This window comes from Rutilus rutilus, assembly GCF_951802725.1.
Source record: "Rutilus rutilus genome assembly, chromosome: 19".
Classification (NCBI taxonomy): Eukaryota; Metazoa; Chordata; class Actinopteri; order Cypriniformes; family Leuciscidae; genus Rutilus; species Rutilus rutilus.
In genome coordinates, this window is record NC_140232.1 from 34270729 (window position 1) to 34294428 (window position 23700).

At 44.3% G+C, this 23700-nt stretch overlaps 1 long non-coding RNA gene across 1 annotated transcript; it reads left to right on the plus strand.

Moving 5' to 3' along the window:
* The first annotated feature begins 9665 nt into the window (after positions 1–9665).
* On the plus strand, positions 9666–14443 carry LOC311278034. Its single transcript, XR_014625371.1, has 2 exons — positions 9666–9876; positions 13221–14443. It is a non-coding gene; the product is annotated as an uncharacterized lncRNA (long non-coding RNA).
* Positions 14444–23700: the final 9257 nt, after the last annotated feature.

A 23700-nucleotide genomic window follows, 5' to 3' on the forward strand; every position in this document is an offset into this window, starting at 1 on the left:
TTCAAAATAGCCATGTACGTGTAAATGGGGCTTATGACCTAGGTCTATGATCCTGACTGCAATCAATTTTAGTTGGCTAATACTCCCATCAATCAAAACTTTGCTGACTAGACAGTGGCTGGCTTTATCCAGGCGAAAACCCAGGTGCGAGATTGACAGGGCGCGGAGCCTGTAAGGCGCTCCCTTACTGTTCTGGTCTAAAACAAAGCCTGTGATTGAAGGAGAGAGACGGAGAATGTCTCATTTGATCCAGAAGAGTCTAAACTACGGGGGTGAGATCAGGGGTCAATGTTTCGGAAAACATTGAAGTTTCCCCGGGCGCCGCCATTGATTAGCAGACCATCACCTGCTGTTAGCATTCCATTGACTCCCATTCATTTTGGCGTCACTTTGCCGGCGAATAACTTTACATCTGAGGCGTTTAAAGACTCCATTTGTCCATTGTTTATTTCTAAAGAAACACGAAAATGTATAAAATGCTCCATTACCTTGTATCTTACGTTATGGCCCCGTAGAAGCAGTTTTTGTAAAAATAGGCTAACGATTGCGTCATAACCACGCGACTCTGTCGCACAGTAGAGAGATTACCGTATGGACAGGAGGAGAAGCTCACGGGCAATCGGGGGACGTGGAGGCAAAACGACAAAATAATTAATCAGAATACTTAGCAAAAGTTTCTCCTGCTCCTGTTCATGGACACCTCCTACTCACACTCTCTGTCTCTGCAAGATTCGGAAGGGAATGATTGAGATTTCTCTCGGCACAGCTACTAGAAGACAGACGGGTTGCTCACGTCACATCTACGTCATCAAGCTCAGTTTGAGTCTGCGCGTACTGCTCAGCCATCAGGAAGTGAGAGCTTCTAATTGACTTCACTTTTCTCCGTTGAAACCTATGGGGTCGCTGTGTCCAGTTTATATACTGTCTATGGGTGAGATGGCTTTTGAGTGTTGGAATATGGATTAGAATCGATATTTCATTGAAAATGAACATGATGCGAGCTCTATCTCGAAAACGCTCATGCAAACAAAGGAGGGATAGTATTTCATTTTTTTCCCCTATTTTTTCGTTGTTTTGGATTAAAAAGTGGGATGCATTTTGAAGAGTAGACCCTTACATTGAAATGTATGCTGTTGTTTCTTGGATTCGTTCGAACTGATCTGAACCATAGGAGATGAAAGATAAGTTGCCGTTCATTTTGCTCATGTTTACATGAACAGTCCTTTTGCATTTAATTTAACCCTTTCCTCTCTGGTGTATTGATTGCAAAAACAAGTTTAGAACATGATTCTTGAGTGTTTTAGCTTTCAAATGATGCATAGTTTATGATAGTCAGTTGAATATGTGTTATAAAACAAAGCTTAAAAAAAGTAATAAAAGTATAGACGTCCTCAGGCCGATGCTAGCTAACAGGTTAAAAAAAAGTAATTTATTGTCTTATTTTTTAATAAAGATAATATTATTAAATAAAGATAAAATGTATTCATTCACGTGCAGTGTGTATTCGTGTTTTATTGATGTAATAAATACATCATCAGCCGGCAGGTCAGGTGCATAATGCAATGCGTCGTGACTTGTGTACATTTTTTAACTCTATTTACAATAGTGTAAAAAGACAGGAATTTTGACCACATAATCATTCGGTGGATTGTGGTGCGCACCAATAATGAAAAGTGACAGTACCCGGCAGGCTGTAGATGGTAGTTTTCTTATTCCCAGCGAAATAATAATACAACCTGTCTTTAAGAACATCTTGATTGACTGGGATACATCAACTCTCCTGGCCTCCCTCTCTTTCTTTTCATGGCATTTCTGGTACCCTAATTTATGTTTTCTTTTCCCTGACATTTTGTCAGTCAGTCAATCCCCTGCTCTTCCAGGCAGCAAGTTCATCGTTAACTTCAGGCACTGTCGCCTCAACTCTGATTGGTTCTGTTCACGAGCTGGGGTGGGACTTACAATTTTATTGGGTCCATGATGTTTGTCACTGACTGAAAAATTAAAGGTTGTATCAGCGATTTCAGGCCCAAAAAAGGCCCAAACATAAATGATCACATTCATCTAATCTTTCCTAATGATCCGCTAGCTGCCCGCCCCATAAGCAGGCCGTCAAAAAAACGAGTCTCTGTAGGCAGCCTAGGCTCTGAGATCTGCACTCAAAAACAGTTGGTTTCACCAACCACTCAAAAACAAAATAAATAGTGTTCCAACCAATCACCGACAGGGGGTGGATGTTGTGAGGTTTTGCACTCATGCAGTGACAAACATCATGGACCCAATAAAATTGTAAGCCGGGAATTTAGACATTTCAGACCAGTCAGATTCTATGGCTAGCCTTTTTAGTCTAGCTAACTCTTTTCCATCTGTCCACCCTTGGGTGGCTTTCTCTGAAAGGTATGGCCAAAAGCCTCTGGTTTTAACCATTTCTATCTTTTTCCTGATCTCAGCTTCCTTATTTATACCTATCTTGGGTTTTTTGCATTCGATCTAGCTGTTCTGCTAACATGTAATATTTTACTTTTTTGCTGGTTCCCGGCATATCCAGAATCTCATCAGCAGTAAGTCCACAAACAAGCTGCATTATGTTCTGCCCTGGTCCCTTGAGTGCTGCTGAATGTGAATTCACTGGACTAAGCACATGACCAGGGTAGGTTAGAAATGATGCTTCTGGATTTTTTACTATTAATCCTACTTCTGCAAGGTATTACCTCGTCTTCTGTATCTTCTGAGCCTGAACTATGACTAGGCTCTTTATTTATCTGCACTTTGGGTTTATTATCATTGAACTCTCTCCCTGTTGAAGCTTTGTACAGTTTAAACCCTGTCTCTCTCATTCCCCCTGATTCTTCCCGTTATCAGGAGACTGAACCCGGTTAGGAAATTGTGTTTAGGAATCGTTCCCGTCTCTAATGGTGTTATTTCAGAGTTTATGTCTACGTGACCATAGTCACATCCTGAGGTCCTTTCCCTTTCAGTATACTCTGAAGGGGTGGGGGATTCAGCTGTGATCAGAGCTTCCTGATCAGAAAGGAAGCCGTTTCTAGTTACTCGTATTCCTTTAACAATTGGTAAGGTGTTATCACTGTCTCCAATTTCTACGGTAACTTTTTTATTTCGACTTTTACTGCCAACGACCTGGACTAGTTAACATAATCCCTCTTCGTTAGAGCTGTACAAAGTCTTCAGTAGCCAGTAGTTCCTCATTTCCTACTTGCCCTGCATCTTTTAGTCGCTTAGTAAGTTGATCTTGCGGGAGCAAAGTGATATTAGTTATTTTTTGCATGACTGTGTGTCTGGCTGCTTTGGTAACTATCTCTTTATCTGAGGTTTTCTAGTTTGTGTACTCTATGGTCCCACAGCGCTATCCTCGAGATCTAATGTTACCGCTATTGTGCTTAACCATAGAATCTTAGCTCAGGTGTTCCCGAGATTTTTCACTGTATGAGCATGCGGATTTTAATGGCTTGTAGTTTTGAAATAAAAATGTATTTGAACAAAAGATAAAAATACTGGTTACACAATAATTAATATTTGTAGCAAATCATCAAAAGGTTACAGGTTATAAGACTTCAGCTTATCCAATCTTAACAGGGCAGTCCTGTATGAGTGGAAAATTACACAGGCTATTTACCTTGTAAGCAGTTCAGCAATAGATGTAAAAAAATAACTTGTTCTCATCCGAGGTTTTCAAGTTAAGATAATACAGCAGAGCAATATAAGCAAAACGAATCTCAGTTAATAAACTGAACTGGAAGAGAGCTGATTTCTCCCCAGGGATGCACACAACATCAAAATCAAAAATGCAACAACTAATAGTCAAAAATGCAGTCATATTTATACAGAACTGGGTTACATTGTTCCTATGCAGTTTTTTTTTAGTTTTTTCCAGAGGAACTAAATCATGTGACAGACATCAACCTTCTTCTGGTGTCAACATTGTTCCCCATATATGGGCATTCTTCTGTCCTTTCCGTCTTATGCTTCGGGCCTCTGTGTGCGTGTGTATGTATCTGGAAGTGTATTTGTAGGTTCAAAATACCTATCAAAATTCAAATAATTCCCTACAGATATTACATTTAGATACAGCTGTATTGGCAAAATAATTTTTGTAGTGTGTGGACCAATCAGACACACACTAATTATTCATTTATTTAATGAATAATCCAGCAAACTCACTCTCCCAACAAAGGCCTGTGAAACGTCCCCCAAAAACTAACATTAAATGAAGCTAACACACTAACTGTTACGGTTGTGTGTGGGTAGAAGGAGGCGAGGATGACAGAGCACTTCAATCCAAGAGTTTTATTCACAGGGAATCCAAAAACACAGGAACAACGGGTAGAACTCACACAGGAAATAAACGTAGTAACAAAGTTACATAAACGTACAAGTAACAAAGTAGAACCGACAAACACAGAAGGAGAACACAGGGCTTAAATACACAGGAGAACTGAAAAGGGAACAAGACACAGCTGACAAGACTAACGAGGAACCAGGTGGTACAAATGAACTGATGACAGAAACCATGGAAACAAGGACTAAACCAAAATCAACAGAGAACAGGGGAAAACGGATCACAGAAACAGAACTCAGAAACACAGAACATGTAACATTACTCCCCCCCTCCCCAAAGGCGCGTCCTCGCGCCTATAACATCCAAAGGGGTGGGAGGGTGGGCGCCCTGGAGGCTGACAGGGGAGACCAGGCAAGGGAGACACAGTAGGAAGCCTCCAGGGCGGAGCAGGCTGTGGGCGTGGACACGGCGGAGCAGGCTGTTGGTGTGGCCACGGCGGAGCAGGCTGTGGGCGTGGACACGGAGGAGCAGGCTGAGGGAGTGGCCACGGCGGAGCAGGCTGTGGGCGTGGACACGGCGGAGCAGGCTGAGGGTGTGGCCACGGCGGAGCAGGCTGAGGGCGTGGACACGGCGGAGCAGGCTGTGGGCGTGGACACGGCGGAGCAGGCTGAGGGTGTGGCCACGGCGGAGCAGGCTGTGGGCGTGGACACGGCGGAGCAGGCTGTGGGCGTGGACACGGCGGAGCAGGCTGAGGGTGTGGCCACGGCGGAGCAGGCAGTGGGCGTGGCCACGGCGGGGAAACCCCTTCGGGCGGCCATGGCGGGGAAACCCCTTCGGGTGTTTCTTCGGAAACCCCGATGGCCAGGACAGAGGTATATGGCCCCCCCCAAAAAAATACTTGGGCAAAGTCCCGGGTGTCAGCGCTGGGCAGCGATGAGGGCTCGGTGCCGGGCAGCGATGAGGGCTCGGTGCCGGGCAGCGATGAGGGCTCGGTGCCGGGCAGCGATGAGGGCTCGGTGCTGGGCGGAACCAGCGGTGAAGAGGGCTCTGTGCTGGACGGGACCAGCGGAGAAGGAGGTTCTGTGCTGGACGGGACCAGCGGTGAAGAAGTCTCTGTGCTGGACGGGACCAGCGGTGAAGAAGTCTCTGTGCTGGACGGGACCAGCGGTGAAGAAGTCTCTGTGCTGGACGGGACCAGCGGTGAAGAAGGCCTTGTGCTGGACGGGACCAGCGGAGAAGAAGTCTCTGTGCTGGACGGGACCAGCGGAGAAGGAGGTTCTGTGCTGGACGGGACCAGCGGTGAAGAAGTCTCTGTGCTGGACGGGACCAGCGGTGAAGAAGTCTCTGAGCTGGACGGGACCAGCGGTGAAGAAGGCCTTGTGCTGGACGGGACCAGCGGAGAAGAAGTCTCTGTGCTGGACGGGACCAGCGGTGAAGAAGTCTCTGAGCTGGACGGGACCAGCGGTGAAGAAGGCCTTGTGCTGGACGGGACCAGCGGAGAAGAAGACTCTGTGCTTGGCGGGCAGGCGACGGGCTCTGGCTCTGGCGGGCAGGCGACGGGCTCTGGCTCTGGCGGGCAGGCGACGGGCTCTGGCTCTGGCGGGCAGGCGACGGGCTCTGGCTCTGGCGGGCAGGCGACGGGCTCTGGCTCTGGCGGGCAGGCGACGGGCTCTGGCTCTGGCGGGCAGGCGACGGGCTCTGGCTCTGGCGGGCAGGCGACGGGCTCTGGCTCTGGCGGGCAGGCGACGGGCTCTGGCTCTGGCGGGCAGGCGACGGGCTCTGGCTCTGGCGGGCAGGCGACGGGCTCTGGCTCTGGCGGGCAGGCGACGGGCTCTGGCTCTGGCGGGCAGGCGACGGGCTCTGGCTCTGGCGGGCAGGCGACGGGCTCTGGCTCTGGCGGGCAGGCGACGGGCTCTGGCTCTGGCGGGCAGGCGACGGGCTCTGGCTCTGGCGGGCAGGCGACGGGCTCTGGCTCTGGCGGGCAGGCGACGGGCTCTGGCTCTGGCGGGCAGGCGACGGGCTCTGGCTCTGGCGGGCAGGCGACGGGCTCTGGCTCTGGCGGGCAGGCGACGGGCTCTGGCTCTGGCGGGCAGGCGACGGGCTCTGGCTCTGGCGGGCAGGCGACGGGCTCTGGCTCTGGCGGGCAGGCGACGGGCTCTGGCTCTGGCTCAGCTGGATTGGCGTGAAGTGCAAGCTCGGCTGGACTGGCGTGAAGTGCAGGCTCGGCTGGATCGGGATCGGCTGACTCGGGACTCGATATGGTAAGGTTGGAACCACAGATCCAAAGAGCTCTCTCCATGAATTCAATAAACGGTAGCCTTAAGTCGTTGATCAGCAGAATCTGGGCGAGTGGATCCTCTAATCCACCCCAAAACCGCTGCTTTAAATAATCCTCACCCCAATACACATCCTGGAAAAGATGGAGATAAACTTCCACGAACTCCTCCAACGAACTCCCGTTCTGATTGAACAAAAATTCATCCAAATCGTCCTCCTCCATATTTTGTGGGTCGGTTCTTCTGTTACGGTTGTGTGTGGGTAGAAGGAGGCGAGGATGACAGAGCACTTCAATCCAAGAGTTTTATTCACAGGGAATCCAAAAACACAGGAACAACGGGTAGAACTCACACAGGAAATAAACGTAGTAACAAAGTTACATAAACGTACAAGTAACAAAGTAGAACCGACAAACACAGAAGGAGAACACAGGGCTTAAATACACAGGAGAACTGAAAAGGGAACAAGACACAGCTGACAAGACTAACGAGGAACCAGGTGGTACAAATGAACTGATGACAGAAACCATGGAAACAAGGACTAAACCAAAATCAACAGAGAACAGGGGAAAACGGATCACAGAAACAGAACTCAGAAACACAGAACATGTAACACTAACAGGGCGTGGTGTCCTGTTACAGGAAAAACACTGAGACTGATAATAGTCTTACAACCCCAAAAGGAAATTCCAGAGAGCTGTTCGTTTCTGATGAAATAGAACGGTTAAGATTGAAATTTGGACACATGCTGCTGGCCTGAGAATTTTCGGTTTCTGTGGTAGCACCCCCCCCCCCCAATTTTCAAACATATACTTTTCTGCAATCATACACAATGGGAGAAGTGAAAAGCAAATGTTTCTTAGGGTGTGCCTTTAGCCACCTTGTAACCTACTATACTAAGGTACTATTCATTTAGATTAGAACTCATTTAGATAATTTATAGTATATTACATTTTTATTATGTATAATGTTAATATGGTCTTATTAAAATATTAGAAATATGATGTATGTTATACATAGATATCAACCAAGGCAATTGATTATAATGGGAAATATATTTACAGGAGTTAAAGTGTGAAAAACTGTCTGCTAAATATTCTATAGGCTATATAATAATTTACCCGCTGGCTTTCTAGAACTTTGAATCAATGTTTGCAATGTTGAATGGGCTTTAACCTGTCTTTGCTCTTTCTCACTCTGTCTTCTTCTAATTTTGTGAAGGCATTGTTTTTTGTCTACAAAATCTGCCGACAACAAAATTTTTTATTTATTTATTAGTGTTTTATTTATGCATTAGTGTTATTTATTAGATCAGGTAAAATAATTTGATTGAACAAGAATTCTAATTTTCTTCCAAGAACATGGATATTTTGCACAAGTTGTTAGCACTATTTGAAGACCAGGAGCATTACAAAAATAAATTACCAAAATACTAATTTTGTGGATCAACCACTGTCTGTAATGGGGATTGTAATTTGTAATCGACCTGTCAATGGGACGACATTCTATTCTGAATCTGTCGTCGGAGAGCGGGCACATGCTTGTCTGTGAGTGATGCTGTGGGGTGAGCTTTTACTGTTAAACATTACCTATTTACAAATAACTGACGCCAGCTAGCTGTTACTTTCTTTATCTTTCTTTAGATATTGATCAGTAGTTTATGGTTTATTTTGACGTGACGGTGGTTAATACTTTCTCAGTAACAACGTTAGCAGTCAGTGCAGTGCACATGGTAGGCTAACAATTCCTGTTAAATATAAAATGTCATTATGAATGATATAAAGCCAACTTTACTGTTGAATTATGTGCATTATTGCACCTCATTCTATTATGCTTTTACATTATATTTGGGAAAAACATGTCTGGATTATTTTGATGATTTTTTTTATTTTGCTATTCTGTTTACTGAAGAAAAGTTTGCACTTTCAAATGTGTAGTGTGTGTTGGCTATTCTACATATGTTTACAAAGTCAGCAAAGCTGTGAAGATGTTCTTAAGTTTTATACTGTGATGCTGCTATTGTGTGTTGTGGCAACAAACAATCATTAAACAATCATTATCACTGCAGCTTCCCCATGACATGAGCAAGACCTGACACCCATCCCAGGAAATTCCCTTCTTATACTCCTTCTTCAAGGTCTTTCCTGTGTAGTTTTCCACTCACCCAGCATGGCCAAATCTAGCTGAACCTTTTGTCTTATACTGTGTGTGTCTTGCTTACGCCATGGGTGCACAAACATACATACACTGCTAGAAAAATCTGTAGAAATTACAGTATTACTGGCAGCTACTTGCCAGTAACTTACTGTAGATTTAAATTGATGTTATTTACTGGCAACAATTTGTTCAAAATTAAATGAACATTAAACATTAACAAGTCTTTATCTTTACAGAATAAAACTAAAATAACAGCCTCATGCAAAGCATTCTGGGAACCAAAATCTGAAGGAAAGAAAACAGAAAAAGGTTGATGAAGATTTCTTTTTCCCAGAATGCTTTGCATTAGATTGTTATTTTATAATTTTATTCTGTAAAGACAAAGACTTGTTAATGTTTAATGTTCATTTAACTTTGAACAAACTGTTGCCAGTAAATAACATCAATTTAAATCTACAGTAAGTTACTGGCAAACAGCTGCATAACTACAGCAAGTTTTTTACAGTGTATATCCTGTTCACATTCCACAATATAGACATGTGACACATTACTTTGCAATATATGTTGAAGATCAATGGAAATCAAATTTTCCCATTACATGTGTTATTGGTATTGATTTATATGTTTGGTAATAAAAAGTTAACTAAAATAAAAGTTAATTTTCTCGGGGTCGGGGTGATGTGCATCATAAAGGAATTATGCTTAGGGCACCAAAATGGCTAGCACTGGGGGCGAGCAGGAAACCATGGAGCCGATTAGCAGAATCGGTTAATCTGAACAATAACAGAACGTTTTTATGGAAATCCTCCGAAGGGTTAGGGAGGGAGGGAGGGAGGGCAAGAGGGGCACCTCAGCCGATAAGGGCAGAAGGGCAGTCCACCCCCCTGTGCACGGCCCACATCTTCACTCTTTAAAAGTCACTGATCACAAGATCACTTACTCATTTCTGGAATGTGAATGTGAAGAAGATGCTGAACTAGAAGCTTCTAAGGACCCTCCAAGTTTGTGCCAGGCTGCGGCCTTGTCTTTCCATTCACCAAAGATCCTCTGACTACCGCTGGTTCTCTCTCATCAGGACCACATCAGCAAAGGTCAACTGGAGCCTCAACAAATTGCATCAGGACAGTTTAATTCAAATGGGCGAAACATGCAAGTATCAAACTCAGTCTCATTATTTGATACATTAAGTATCCTTACCCCTTTTAAAAAAGGGCGTGTTAGAACTAAACTGATGGTTTGCTCAAGGCTGTTGATCTGCTGAATTTCAAACAATGCTATAACTTCTTGCTTTCCTGTATTCTGCTTTCAGCACTCCTTGGTAAACTATATGCATGTATGTGTGTGTATGTTAGAGAAGTTTAAGTGTTTAGACTAGTTAATAAAGTCTTGTTCATGTCACACGTAAAGTTGTCCGTGTCTCAAGCTCATAACTGGAGTCACTAATCATATAGATCTTGACTACTGCTCTTAGTAGTACTGTAAATTAAGAAAGACATTTCCCATGCCCTGGAAAAGTACATTTCTTAGAGTTAATAAACAATCAATTAAAGTGTTCACGGGACAAAAAGGTTAATTGATTGTAATATTAATTTACGACATTAAGGTAATCCCAGTTTTGACAGCATTTTTGATTTCATAATTTTGGAGTTATTTATTTTTTCCAATCTATCTCTAGAAAATTATTAAAACAAGATGGAGTGACCAGTATCATTGTTTTGCAAACAAAAAGAATCATTCTTTGACCCTTTGTGTCTATCTTTTTCTTTGCCAGAGAATAATTCTGTCATGCTTTTAGCCCTATTGTTGTTGAAAATAATAGCCCTCACTATACCAAATCCAGCCTCAGTTTGAACTATTTGGGGAGTTGAGCACCCACTTGTATTTTCTTTTTCTAATAGGGCTGGACTTGTACCTATTGAAAAAGCAGAGAGGGTTAGTTTAGCAGAGAATATAAAGAATTGCAATGAGACCAGTGAATAATCAGAATGAATAATGTTAATGTAATAATTAACCAAATTTGAAGCAGTCTCTAGCTCAGTCTCAGTTCTTCTGTTTTTAGATCAGTGTGTTGACGCTGCTTGGCTGTTGATCTGCATATTTTGTCAGCCTTGCTGTCACTCAAAGGTCGTGCAGAGTGGAATATAGGCTCTGTTGTTTCTCTGCCTCTTCTCAGTTTGGGCTTTTGATTGATCCTGCCATAGTTTTGCATCTCAGGATTTTCTTTGTCCTCAGCAAAATATATTATTACATTTATTGATTAAATATATATTTATTATTTTAACTTATTTTATACTACAATAATCTATATAGTTAATATCTTGAAACAATTGTTTTCCTTTATTAAAGGAATTTCCTTTATCCAAATATTAGACTTTATTAACAAACAAAAAGCTGAACGCTTCCTCTGCAGAAAAGGCGCTCCAGAAAAAGTGTCCAGCTTAACATATATACACACTTCCTTGTCCACAAATGGTCACCTCCTATAGATTATTTTTGGGTGAGACTTTGCACCAGGTGACATTACTGAAATAGCATTCTCTGCTGTGTCGGTATTCAGGCCTTCCAAAGTCAAACCAAAGACACACACACAGAGGAAATAAATAATAGTGTACAAATGTATAGCTAAATGACTTATTGTCTAAATAATAAAATATTCAACAGTAGTTACTTAATATTACACAGTACTTAAATATATAATTACACTGTAACAACGACACCTTAAAATAAAGTGTAACCTAATCCTCCTGGAAAGATTGTTACAAAACACACTTCATTACTTATAAGCACAATATGACAGTCATAACACATTCGTTACAGATGTGTCCCACTATTATAAACCTGTAATACAGGTCTGTTCCTGAATTCCCCAAAGATCCCAATACAATAACATCCCCATTACAACCCAGTAACACTAACCAGTGTTTAATATCAGTAAATAGACAATCCAGTCTGTTTTAACACAAGCACTTCATACAAAACACAAGTTTAATCCTGCTAGTGTTTTTATGCTTTACAAACATTCCAGCTGAAGTGAGTCATGAACCGGCTGCACATTTGAATATGTTTTGAATAGACTGTATTTTACCATCCTTGTTCTTTTCTTAAATCCCATTTATATCATATTTTCTCACAAAAAGGATATACTTTTTAGGTGACAAGTACTTATACAGTAAAATTGTGTATTCTTTTGATTATTTATTTTAATATTTGGAGGCTACACATTATGTCAAATTTTGGGTTTATTTATTCTCTTGCTTTTTGTTTAAGTTTCACAAGCACCAGGTTTTTGTGTGTGTGTTTTTGTTTTTAAGTTACGACGAGTGAATTTCATCAAAACCGTTACAGGGGGAATATGTTGCATATTTGACTAATGAATCAAAGTGCTGCACTTTTGCAAAGTTTTCTGTTCACTTCTTACGTAAAATCAGCGGTCACTAACGTCGCTGATGACGCTTTATCGGATGTTGTCTTCTGGCCAATAAAAATCATATTTTATTGGAAGTACACACGTATAAAAAAAAAAGAAAAGCCTCTCTCATCCTCTTCGATAGATCGACTAGACCATGGCACCTCTGCGTGCCTCACTAGAACCAAGTACCGCAGCAAACCAACCAGTTTGGTCTGCATGGCAGTTTTATTTATTATTTCAACAGTGTGTTTCAGTTATTGGAGAGGTCCGTTTAGCTGTCTCAGACTTAAATCATTTATACTCAGTTGGATTTAGCTGGACACGTTTCGTGTCAGTTCTATGCAGAACCTCTTTAGCCATTACACGTGTCGCTCAGATGCTAAACCATTCCAGTTAATGAACAAAAAGCTGGTCATTCGCTATTTTAACAGGAGCAGAATCCGGTAAGTCACAATTTTCATTAAATTTTTTCCATTGTTTATTTATTTGGATGCAACAGTGCATATGATGAACGTACAATATCATGTATTTCACATCACAATAACATTCACGAGACATTACTCTCATTTTTAAACTGTCACAAATTAATATTATATTTCGCTTCACGCAAACCTCGTGTTCCACGTGCGTCGACCATTATGGCTCTAACACGCTACGCTGCCATTTTGGCTCGAGATACTTCCTGTTGCGAATGCATATTAAACTCACTCAAACTTTCCCATCCGATAACAAACAACATTATAAACTCTTTAAAAACATCCATGAACGCTTTTCACATGTATATTTTCTCATATTTCACTTCACATTCACCTATTCGTCCATCTTGTGTCTAATACATAACCCAGTATGCGTCTTAATAAACAGTCTATCTCAGTAATCTAACAAAAATTAACACATACGTCTTTGAAGCACAGTGTTTTGCATTAGTTTCAACCAGTTTCTGAAACAGTTTAATTTGCCACAACATAATTGCTGAGCCACCAGCCAGGAGTGGAGAGGGGTCGAGGAGATCCTCATCAGCGCCAGCTGTATCCCATCTAGCCAGCCTACTTAATGCCTTGTCTTTCGTCTTGTGTTTTTACAGATTGTTGCCGAAGCTTCCCGATGTCCGTTCCTGTGCTTCCGTTTCCCTGCGTCACCGCTCTCCTGCTGTCTGCTTCATGCGGTCAGCTGTTCACCATCTGATGTTCCACGTTTTTCTGTGAACTTTGAACTTTGTGAACTTTTAACTTTTATCCTCTTGAGTTTCTTAAAGAACTTTGTAAAGAACTTTGATCAGTTTTTTTACTTGCTATTGTTTATTATAGTTCTCGAAAGATATCTACGGACTGCTATTCTGTTTGTAGACTTACCCGTGACACCTTACTGTACCATCAAAAAGTTCATTTGTGACATAATGTATGACTGCACTTGATGAAAGGAAATAAAAAGAAAGTAAAAAAACATATAGTTCTCAGGGAGAAGTACATTTTTAAACTCTTTTAAATTTCTGTCTTTTGATGAACAAAAACATGTTCTATCATAGTAGCTCAAAATTGATCAGAAATTACTACTCTGCTCTTTGCAATTTTATTTTTTGTTCTTCATCCTCCTATTTTTACAGTACTGTACCCTGCATCTCACAAACTTGTCCTTTGTCTCTGTGATACTGTAATTCTTGTTCTTTGTTATGAACCTGCAACCAGTCAAAATCTATTGAGCAGTCAGTGCTGTTAACAAATAAAGCACAATGTTCAGGGCCATACAATTTGTTCATTGTTGTTACGACCTGTGTTTAGCTTATTTTCTATTGCTCTGTGTTCCTTCCTTTTCTCTTTCTTGTTTTCTGTAATTTCAAACAGGTTACCCAATCATGGGTTGTAAGCAGTCATTGGTTGCCCAGTCGGGGCGGGGTCTTTATAAGGATGTTGCTGACACTCATCGAGGAGCTCATTCTTGGTTTGGTCACACGTGGGTTGAGAGCTCCGGAATCCCTCCTCCGGCCGATGATCAAATTGTGACTTAGAGACTTTAATTAAGTGAACGTGCAACCTCTGAACCGTTCTCCTATGTCTAAACCATCTTAACAGTGTGGAGAGCGTAGGGGTGTCCTGCCTTGTTTATTTTGAAATTGTTTGATCTCTGTTTTTGGGCAGGGAGTTAGGTAAGATAAATGTATTTTCTTTTGTTATTTGATTAGGTTATTAACTTTCCCCTCTTTTCTTTCTATATTCGTTTTGTTTGTTATTTTGGCCTTTTGGACACCCTGAAGAGTTGCTCTTTATTTCACTTGTTATTCTTTAATAAATGTATTACTTTTTGCTTCAATTTTGTGAATTTGTGATGGCACCACGGATTCTTCCGCGGTGGACACACGGATAACCGGATCACTAGAGGCAGGCTTGATCAATCAAACTCCCCACCTCTCCATCCACTCTGTTTCTCTCTAGTCTCTCACACTAGAAGTCACTAGAAGTCTATAATGTATTATGTAAATGCTAGGTCAAAGAGATGTGTCTTTAATCTAGCTTTGAACTGACACACACACACACACACATACATCATATCTGTATTGTGTGTGTCTATTGTCTGTATTTTTGTATCTGTGCACCATGTCGGAAAACGTACTCGGTTACTAACGTAACCTCGGTTCTCTCTAGAGAGAGGAACGAGTACTGCGTAGAATACGCTAGGGGAAAATCCTTTTCCACGAGAATACTGAAGCCAAAAAAATTATCCTTAATTTTGTATTAATGTAAAACGCGTTGCGGCAGCATACAGACATAGGCGAGGCAGCTCGCGCGCCTATTGGCTGGTCTGCTGGCAACTGCTTAAGCCTATCGAGCGAGACCTAGAGTGACGTCAGACCCAATGAGGGCGCTTCGCCGAAACGGGCGTGGCTTAGGTCTATAAATACCGCTCGCAGGCTTTATATCTCTGGCTTTTCATAGTCGAAGCAACCAGAGCGCGTGCAGGCACGGCAGGATACGCAGTACTCGTTCCTCTCTCTAGAGAGAACCGAGGTTACGTTAGTAACCGAGTACGTTCTCTTACGAGAGATGCTCTCGTACTGCGTAGAATACGCTAGGGGAACCTACTGTAAAACTGTGCGTGCTGGGATCTGATACTATAGACTCAAAGGCGACAGCCCGGAGTTCATACAGTACACAATCACCCAGGGGATTCACAGGGAATCCTGGAAGAGGAGGGGTTTAGCCACTATCTTCCTAAATGGCAGCATAGAGCAGCACTGCAATACTCAATAGCTGCATAACTGACAGTGTCAGTTTATGAGATTTGGCCGTACTAGACCGACAGTAGTCTGGCCTGTAGTGCGGGAACCTCTAGGTTGTAAAACCTTATAAATGTATATGGAGAGGCCCAGCCTGCCGCCATACAAATATCTTGCAAGGCAATCCCACTTGACCAGGCCCACGATGAAGCCATGCTTCTCGTGGAGTGCGCCTTGACACCCAGTGGGCACTGCATGCCCTTGGTTGTGTAAGCTAGCGCTATTGCGTCCACTATCCATCTGGATAGGGTCTGTTTCGAAGCGGCTAGTCCCTTAGAGCGCCCGCTGAACGAAACAAAGAGCTGCTCCGTCTGTCTGAAAACAGACGAGCGAGACACATAAGCTCTTAATGCCCTGACTGGGCAAAGGGAGCTTTCGTCCATATTTCCTTCAGTGACCGGCAGGGCAGACAGGGAGATGACCTGTGCTCTGAACGGTGTATTGAGGGATTTAGGAACATAACCGTGCTTAGGTTTGAGTATAACTCTAGAGTCATTCGGCCCAAATTCCATGCACGTCGCGCTTACTGAGAGTGCGTGTAAGTCCCCTATGCGCTTCACTGAAGCGAGAGCCAGAAGAAACGCCGTCTTGAAAGACAGGTGTTTAAGATCAATCTTCTGCAAGGGCTCGAATGGATGACCTTTCATGGCTTCCAGTACCGTAGAAAGGTCCCATATAGGGACTGTGGGAGGTCTGGGAGGATTCAGTCTCTTAGCTCCTCTAAGGAAGCGAATGACTAAATCGTTCCTTCCAATAGACTGGCCAAGCGTGGTCGAAGAGAACACTGCTATGGCCGCTACATAGACTTTGAGCGTGGAAGGGGACCTGCCCTTATCCAACAGCTCCTGTAGGAAGGAGAGAACCTCTGTCACACCGCAATGCAGGGGTGACACACCACGAGCTGTGCACCAGCTAGAAAACACCAACCATTTGGAGGCATAGAGACGTCGCGTAGACGGAGCTCTGGCCTGCGTGATAGTGTTTAACACTCCCTGTGGGAGGTCAGCGGGTACCCGTTGATGGCCCACACATGGAGGGACCACAGCTCTGGGTGAGGATGCCAGATCGAGCCGTTGGCTTGAGAGAGGAGATCCCTCCTCAGAGGCACTGGCCACGGGGCGGTGCTTGCTAACTGCATCACAATTGGGAACCAAGGTTGGCTCGTCCAAAGTGGGGCTACAAGCAGCACTGAGCATCCTTCTTCCCTGACCCGTTCTACCACCTGAGTCAGGAGGGAGACGGGGGGAAAAGCGTAGAGAGGACGGCGAGGCCACTCGTGGGTCAGCGCGTCCTTGCTCTTCGAGAAAAATTCTGGACAGTGAGCATTTTCTTGAGACACGAACAGGTCTACTTCCGCTCTGCCGAATTTCCTCCACAGCAGCTGGACTGTCTGTGGGTGCAAAGACCATTCCCCTGTCGGAACCTGGTTCCTGGACAGTCTGTCTGGCCCTATATTTAGAAGCCCTGGTACGTGCGCTGCTCTCAGCGAGAGCAGGTTGCTGCGGGCCCATATCAGGAGGCGCCTGGTTAGCCTGTACAGAGTCAGGGACCTGAGGCCGCCCTGGCGATTTATGTAGGACACCACTGAGACGTTGTCTGAACATATTAGCACGTGGTGTCCCTTTATCAGGGGACAAAAGCGCGTGAGCGCTTTGCTCACTGCCAACATTTCGAGGCAGTTGATATGTAGGAGCTTCTCCTGCTTTGACCATTGGCCAAAAAGCGGTCTGCCCTCGAGCAGCGCTCCCCATCCCGAGGTGGATGCGTCCGTGGACACCACCATCACTCTCGAGGAAGTCCCCAGGCTTACACCTGATTGGTACCAGTCTTTTGCCTCCCAAGGTTTCAAAGCTGCAATGGACGCTTGATTGACCTTGAAGCGAAGCCGACCGGAGGCCCACGCTGTGCGTGGCACTCTCTCTCTGGGCCAGAACTGCAGTGGGCGCATGCGCAGAAGGCCCAACTGGAGAACTGATGATGCTGAGGCCATCAGACCTAGCATCCTTTGAAATGTCTTGAGAGGGACTATCGCGCCGCAGCGGAACGAGCCGGCTGCGCGCCGAATGTCCAGTGTGCGCTGAGATGACAGGCGTGCTGTCATTAGCAGCGAGTTCAGTTCTATTCCCAGAAAAGATATAATCTGTCTGGGGAATAGCGAGCTCTTTTCCCAGTTCACTGCGAGACCGAGATTCTCGAGGTGATCGAGTAAAATGGTCCTGTGCTCCACGAGCTCCGAGTGAGATTGGGCTAGAATCAGCCAGTCGTCTAGATAGTTCAGCACTCGTATACCCCGTAGTCTGAGGGGTGCGAGCGCTGCGTCCATGCACTTCGTAAATGTACGGGGTGCCAGGGACAAGCCGAAAGGCAGGACTGTGTACTGATATGCCTGGCCCTCGAAGGCGAATCTCAAAAATCGCCTGTGACGTGACGCTATCTGTATTTGAAATGCGCGTCCTTTAGATCTATTGACACAAACCAGTCCCCTCGGCGGACATGCGCGAGGATTTTTCTGGTCGTGAGCATCCTGAACTGGCGCTTCACAAGCGCTCTGTTCAGCTGCCGCAGATCTAGTATGGGTCTGAGACCCCCGTCTTTCTTGGGCACCAGGAAGTATCTGCTGTAAAGCCCCCCTTCGCTTTGAGCTTGAGATAGGGGTTCTATAGCCCCTTTGCTCAACAGTTTCAGAATCTCGGCTCGAAGTAGATGAGCTACTTTCGATTCTACCGTGGTCTCGACGCGCGCCATGTAGCGGCGAGGGCGCCGGCGAAACTGCAGCAAATAGCCTTCTTTTATGATGTTCAGCACCCATCTCGAAACCCCGGGAAGCTTTTTCCACGCAAGTGCGCGAGTAGCTAGGGGCTGGATGCGAAGCACGCTCCGATCGGCTCGCGATACAGCGGCTTTGGTGTGCTGTGACATAAGCGTCGCGCTCATGACATCTGAGGCAGGGGGCGCGCTGATAACAGCGGGCAGAATGCCCGCGCTCGACTCCTCTGTAGTGTTTAACTGAGAGGGGGAGGGCTGGGCTAGTTCCATGTCTGTGTGTGGGCGTGGGCGCAGGGCAGCGGGCACATACACCACTTTTACAGCATTGCTCGCGTGAACAGAGCGTATGCATACTGGTCTCGTTTTTACAGAGACCGTGAGACATGTGGGAAGTAGCGTTTGTGGGCACTGGGTAGTGGGCACGTTTGCTACGTTTAATGCGCAACCGATCTGAGTCGATTTTATGTGCGCGAGCCCTGTGTGAAGGGCTGTGCTTGTGTGTAGGAATGGGCACTGAGGAGTGGGCATTTTTTCTACACATGAAACACCATCGGCCGTGGCCGGGACACCAGAAAATACACTCTTTAAGGGATTTATCTGGGTAGTCATAAAAACGGCTTTTTTTTTTTTTTTTTTTTTTTTTGCAGGCAAGCGGACAATGGAACCGGCTTGTTGGCTGCTAAATACGCTGGACCAGTCACATTTCTTGGAACTGGACGAGCGGCAAGGTTTGGGTGCAGGCGAGGGGGTTGTACAACGCACTCGTTGGCTGCAAAATACACATCTGCAGTCGCCTCTTCAGGGAACTGACAGAGCGAGCATTGACGGCATAATTTTATTTGCCGGTAGAACCAGGATCGAACACGGGTCTCTCGTGCGAAAACCTGTGAATCTGCCACTGGCCCACAGGGGAAGACACATAGGATTTCAGTCAGCGCGAGTATTATCAGAGAGCGTCAACATGCTGGCGTTTGTTTGCAGGCGTGCGTGTAATAACAGGCTCGCTCACTGCAATAATGACATTTCCAGTCGCCTGAACTTCAGAGGGGAATGAGAAATGTGTGAGAAATTGAGATCGGCCCGGCCGCAGCGGGACTAAAACACTATTTTCTCCTTTCGCCAGTGACGCACGGGAACCATAGAAACGGTGTCTGGGTGCAGGCGAGCGGGTTGTACAACGCGCTCGTCGGCTGCAAAATGCACATCTGCAGTCGCCTTCCAGGTGACTGACAGAACGAAGCATTGGCGGCATAATTTATCTGCCGTTAGACCGGGATTCGAACACCGGTCTCCCGTGTGAAAAACCTAGGATTCCGCCACTGAGCCACAGGGGGGGAACACAAAGACTTTCAGATGCACGAGCATATAAAAGAGCGTCAACATGTTTTCTTCGGCGTTTGTTTGCAGACGTGCGTGTATAAAAAAAACAGGCACGTTTGCTGCAGTATAGACATTTCCAGTCGCCTGATCAGGGAACTGAGACATGTGTGAGAAATGAGGTCAGTCCGGTCTCGACGGGACTGTAAACACTTTTCTCCTTTCGCCGGTGAGTGACGCGTGAATGGGGCGCTGGGGCAGGGTAGCTTTCTTGTAACGTAAAGAAAAACTAACCCCGACTATCCGCTTCCAGCCTCCCTTGTGAGCAGCGCAGTTTGCGCGGCTCTAACAGAGGGAAAGAGAAAGCCAGCCCCGTGACGGTCCGCTCCAGACATCCCCTGTGAACGGCGCGGTTGCGCGGCTCGAACAGAGGGCGAGCAGGTATCATCCCCCAAGCAGGCAAGGCAAGCGGGCGAACCGGCGAGCTTTGCGGCTTGGAAGGGCGGAGGAGCAGTCTCGGAGAAGGATGCCAGGTGAGTCCTCAGAGTCACCATAGGCAGTAACTAGCTCGCAGTGAGGGCAGTCGCCGTCAGCGAGCGCGAGAACTGCGTGATCCTCAGAAAAGGGGCGTCTTGAAAAAGACCGGCTCTTTTAGTGCAATGAGAGTGTGTGTCGTGGCGGCGAGCACACAAAAGGCACAGTAGAAGAGAAAGGATATAACGCCGGATAGCGCAGCAGGAAGGCGATGAAGGCGGCGCGGCCAGCAGCTTCTCGACTCGTCCCGCTGAAGTGCTTCTTCAACAGCGCGGCTTCTTCTCGGATCCAGCGATGTGAGTTGCTTCGCTGAAGGATGAAAAATCAGAGATATGAAGCCTGCGAGCGGTATTTATAGACCTAAGCCACGCCCGTTTCAGCGGGACGTGGCGCAGAGGGCGCAAAGCGCCCTCATTGGGTCTGACGTCACCCTAGGTCTCGCTCGATAGGCTTAAGCAGTTGCCAGCAGACCAGCCAATAGGCGCGCGAGCTGCCTCGCCTATGTCTGTATGCTGCCGCAACGCGTTTTACATTAATACAAAATTAAGGATAATTTTTTTGGCTTCAGTATACTCGCGGAAAAGGATTTTCCCCTAGCGTATTCTACGCAGTACGAGAGTATCTCTCGTAAGAGAACTGAAATGAGCAAGGCTCTTCTTCTCCATGAGGTCAGGGTGAGAAATTTTGATAAACTTACACCCATGTCTATGAAAATCACTATTGGTATTACATATTGTTTGTTTGTTGTAGTTGCTGTTGAGGTATGATGTTCTAGACATTTAATGTACATTGGAGTAGTGTAGTATTTTATATTTTGTAGTTTTTGATTTGTGTTTTTTATTGTTAGTTACTTTGGAAAAAAGCATCCATCAAACATAACCATAAGTTAGTCTGATATTCTATCAGAAAACATTAATATTTTATTTTCATATAAATGGCAATGGAAAGTTCCCTCAAAAAAGAAAGAGGACTAAGAGAAAGAAAGCAGTCTCAAGCGCAGCGGCCACAAGTAACAGAAAAGCAGAACGCCGTGCATTAGGTTTGTTTTTTATAGCACTGTTGTCATAGTTTAATAATGATAATTATCTAAATGTTGGTGAGTGAAAAGATGGTTTGAGCTCACTGAGCCAGATGTATGATGGAATTTTGTGAATTTTCTGGACTAAAATATATGACGCTTTAAGACCCTGACAGAATAGATAACCAAATGTATTGGCCTCTACAGCTTCCGAAGTTCAATTGAACACAGTGTCTGAGGAAGTCCCTCAGATAGAAGAAGAGCTGACTGCAAGTCTTGGTGAGTATGTCTGTATTATCCCTAAGACTACATTTCCTATTCCTCCATATCAACAACTTTTCTAATGACCTTGTAAACTTTTCCTTGATTCATTGTTGTTGATGTCTCACACTTCTTCTCCACACAACTACATTAAAAGTGGTTTGTGTTTGTATTTTGTTGTTGTAGACAGAACATGTGCATTATATTCTGATATTCTGACAATTATGCACTCAGTGCTTTTGCAGAGGAGTTAATTCTTGCCTAGTTTGGGAAGTGATACACACTCCAACTCTTCATTTCAAACTGGTCTATTATCGGAAGCATATTACATGGTTTGTGATACCATGAGCAAGTCCATATACAGTACATTAAATCAACATTGAATGGACACTGTAGTGTGTGGCTTGGTCAAAGTCAGATTTTAAGTCATAATTATTGTCGTACCATTCAGAATTAAGTAGTTTTTATCTATTGTGCCTTCACTCAATCGAAGGGTTGTTAACAGTTATTTATTTATTTTCAGAAACGTGTCTTCAAAAGTTGAGGGACACTCTTGACTCAGTTGAGGTTAATGTGGCAGCTGAAAAAACAGCATGGGCAGCTTTGTCAATGGAAAAGGTTTAAACTCTTAATTTGAATCACTCTTTGACTGAAGAAATTGTTTTTGTTTGGCTTTGACTATGAAATGTGCTATTAGTAAGAAAACAGTGATAATGACATATGGTAGAGGTGTCTATTTTGTAGATGTTGGTTTTGAATCACTAGTATGACAAGTATAGATAAACCTTCTCGCTTGAGGAAAAATGTAACAACCTCTTTGCATTGCAGTACGTCAGTTGCCCTTGCCCGCACGTAGGGCAATATGTGAGTTCACCCATGATATTGAGGTCACCTCTGGAAAGCACATTTCTGTGGTCACCATGAATGGTAAGTTTGGAAAGTCCTGCTTTTTGTTTTGTTGTACCACAGAAGTTAACAAATGCAATCAAGGCAAAGCTTTTCAATTGCCAAATGTTAATGCCATATCAAATACTACAGTGAATAAATAATGGACAGTTGAGTTGGAAAAAGTTGATTCTGTGAAACACGTTTAATGTGTCTCTTTTTTCACAGGACGATATGATTTCTGTTTGCCCCGTAAAGTTTGTCCTACCTGCCTTGTGGAATGGACCCCAGGGGTGAAAGAGCTCCTTAGGTACCGTTACTGGCCAAGCACAGCAAACTGCCAGACACTATATAGTTTTGACGTCTTCGAAGCTTTTGAGTCAAGGCATGCCTTTTTAAAGCTACTGGAGCACCATTCTGTTCAGGCTGGAAGGGTAAATCTGCTTGAATCATTGTAACACATAATCATATTACTGTATCTATAATATTTTAATATTTCTTTTCTGTAAACACTAATCATTTTTTTTATGTCATAGCCGGGGAATGTCTGTGCAGATACGTTCCATACAAGTTTTTTCGAATATTGTTTTTGCAAGCATACAGAAGAGGTGATGTGTGAAGTAAATAACTTTTATTGTCCAGCATGTCAACCAGACATGTTGGCAGTGTGTTGCGATGGCAATCGCAAACATTATCGCCTCAAAAAAATCAAGGGGGTATGTTCGTATTGCACAGGCATTAATGTCAATATCAAAACCACAGCATTGTCATAGAAATAGTTGCATGCAGAGTAATGTTTGGTCAGTTAAAAGAGGATTTTTTTTGTGATCAATTTTAATGGACAGGAATGAGGAACACTCTCTGTACAAGGAGTTATTTCTTGCCAAAGATGAGGAGGTATCAGCCTTTCTCAACAACGTCAGAGGCAGCAGCATGACAAGAGTATGTCTAATATTGCATATTAAGACAGTATATCTATTGCTTATGTTTGTGTGTCTTTTCCGTTTTCTATTTGTTAAGACGAGTGATATCTGACTTTACAGGCAGATAACAGTGGAACATGTGGCATTTCAAGGTTCAGGGCGAGTAAGGAGACATCAAAAAAATCATCGTCCAAAATAGATGAAGAGGGGATACAAGTGGCAGTCTGCAGGTATGTGGGTAGATCAGAAGTGTGCAATTGTACAGATGCCACTTGTCACACGCTGTGGAAACTCATTTGTGGATAAATGTATCAGAGTCGTGTTTAATTTCCTCATCGGAAGTCCTTCGGATGAGATGTTAAACAGAGGTCCTGACTCTCTGTGGTCATTAAAAAATCCCAGCATGTCCTTCGAAAAGAGTAGGGGTGTAACCCCGGCATCCTGGCCAAATTTGCCCCTTGGCCTCTGTCCATCATGGCCTACTAATCATCCCCAGATACTGATTGGCTTCATCACTTTAATTATTTAAAATTTAATTACACTTGAATTATTATTAATGTAAATCCCCTTAACAGGGACAATGGACTGC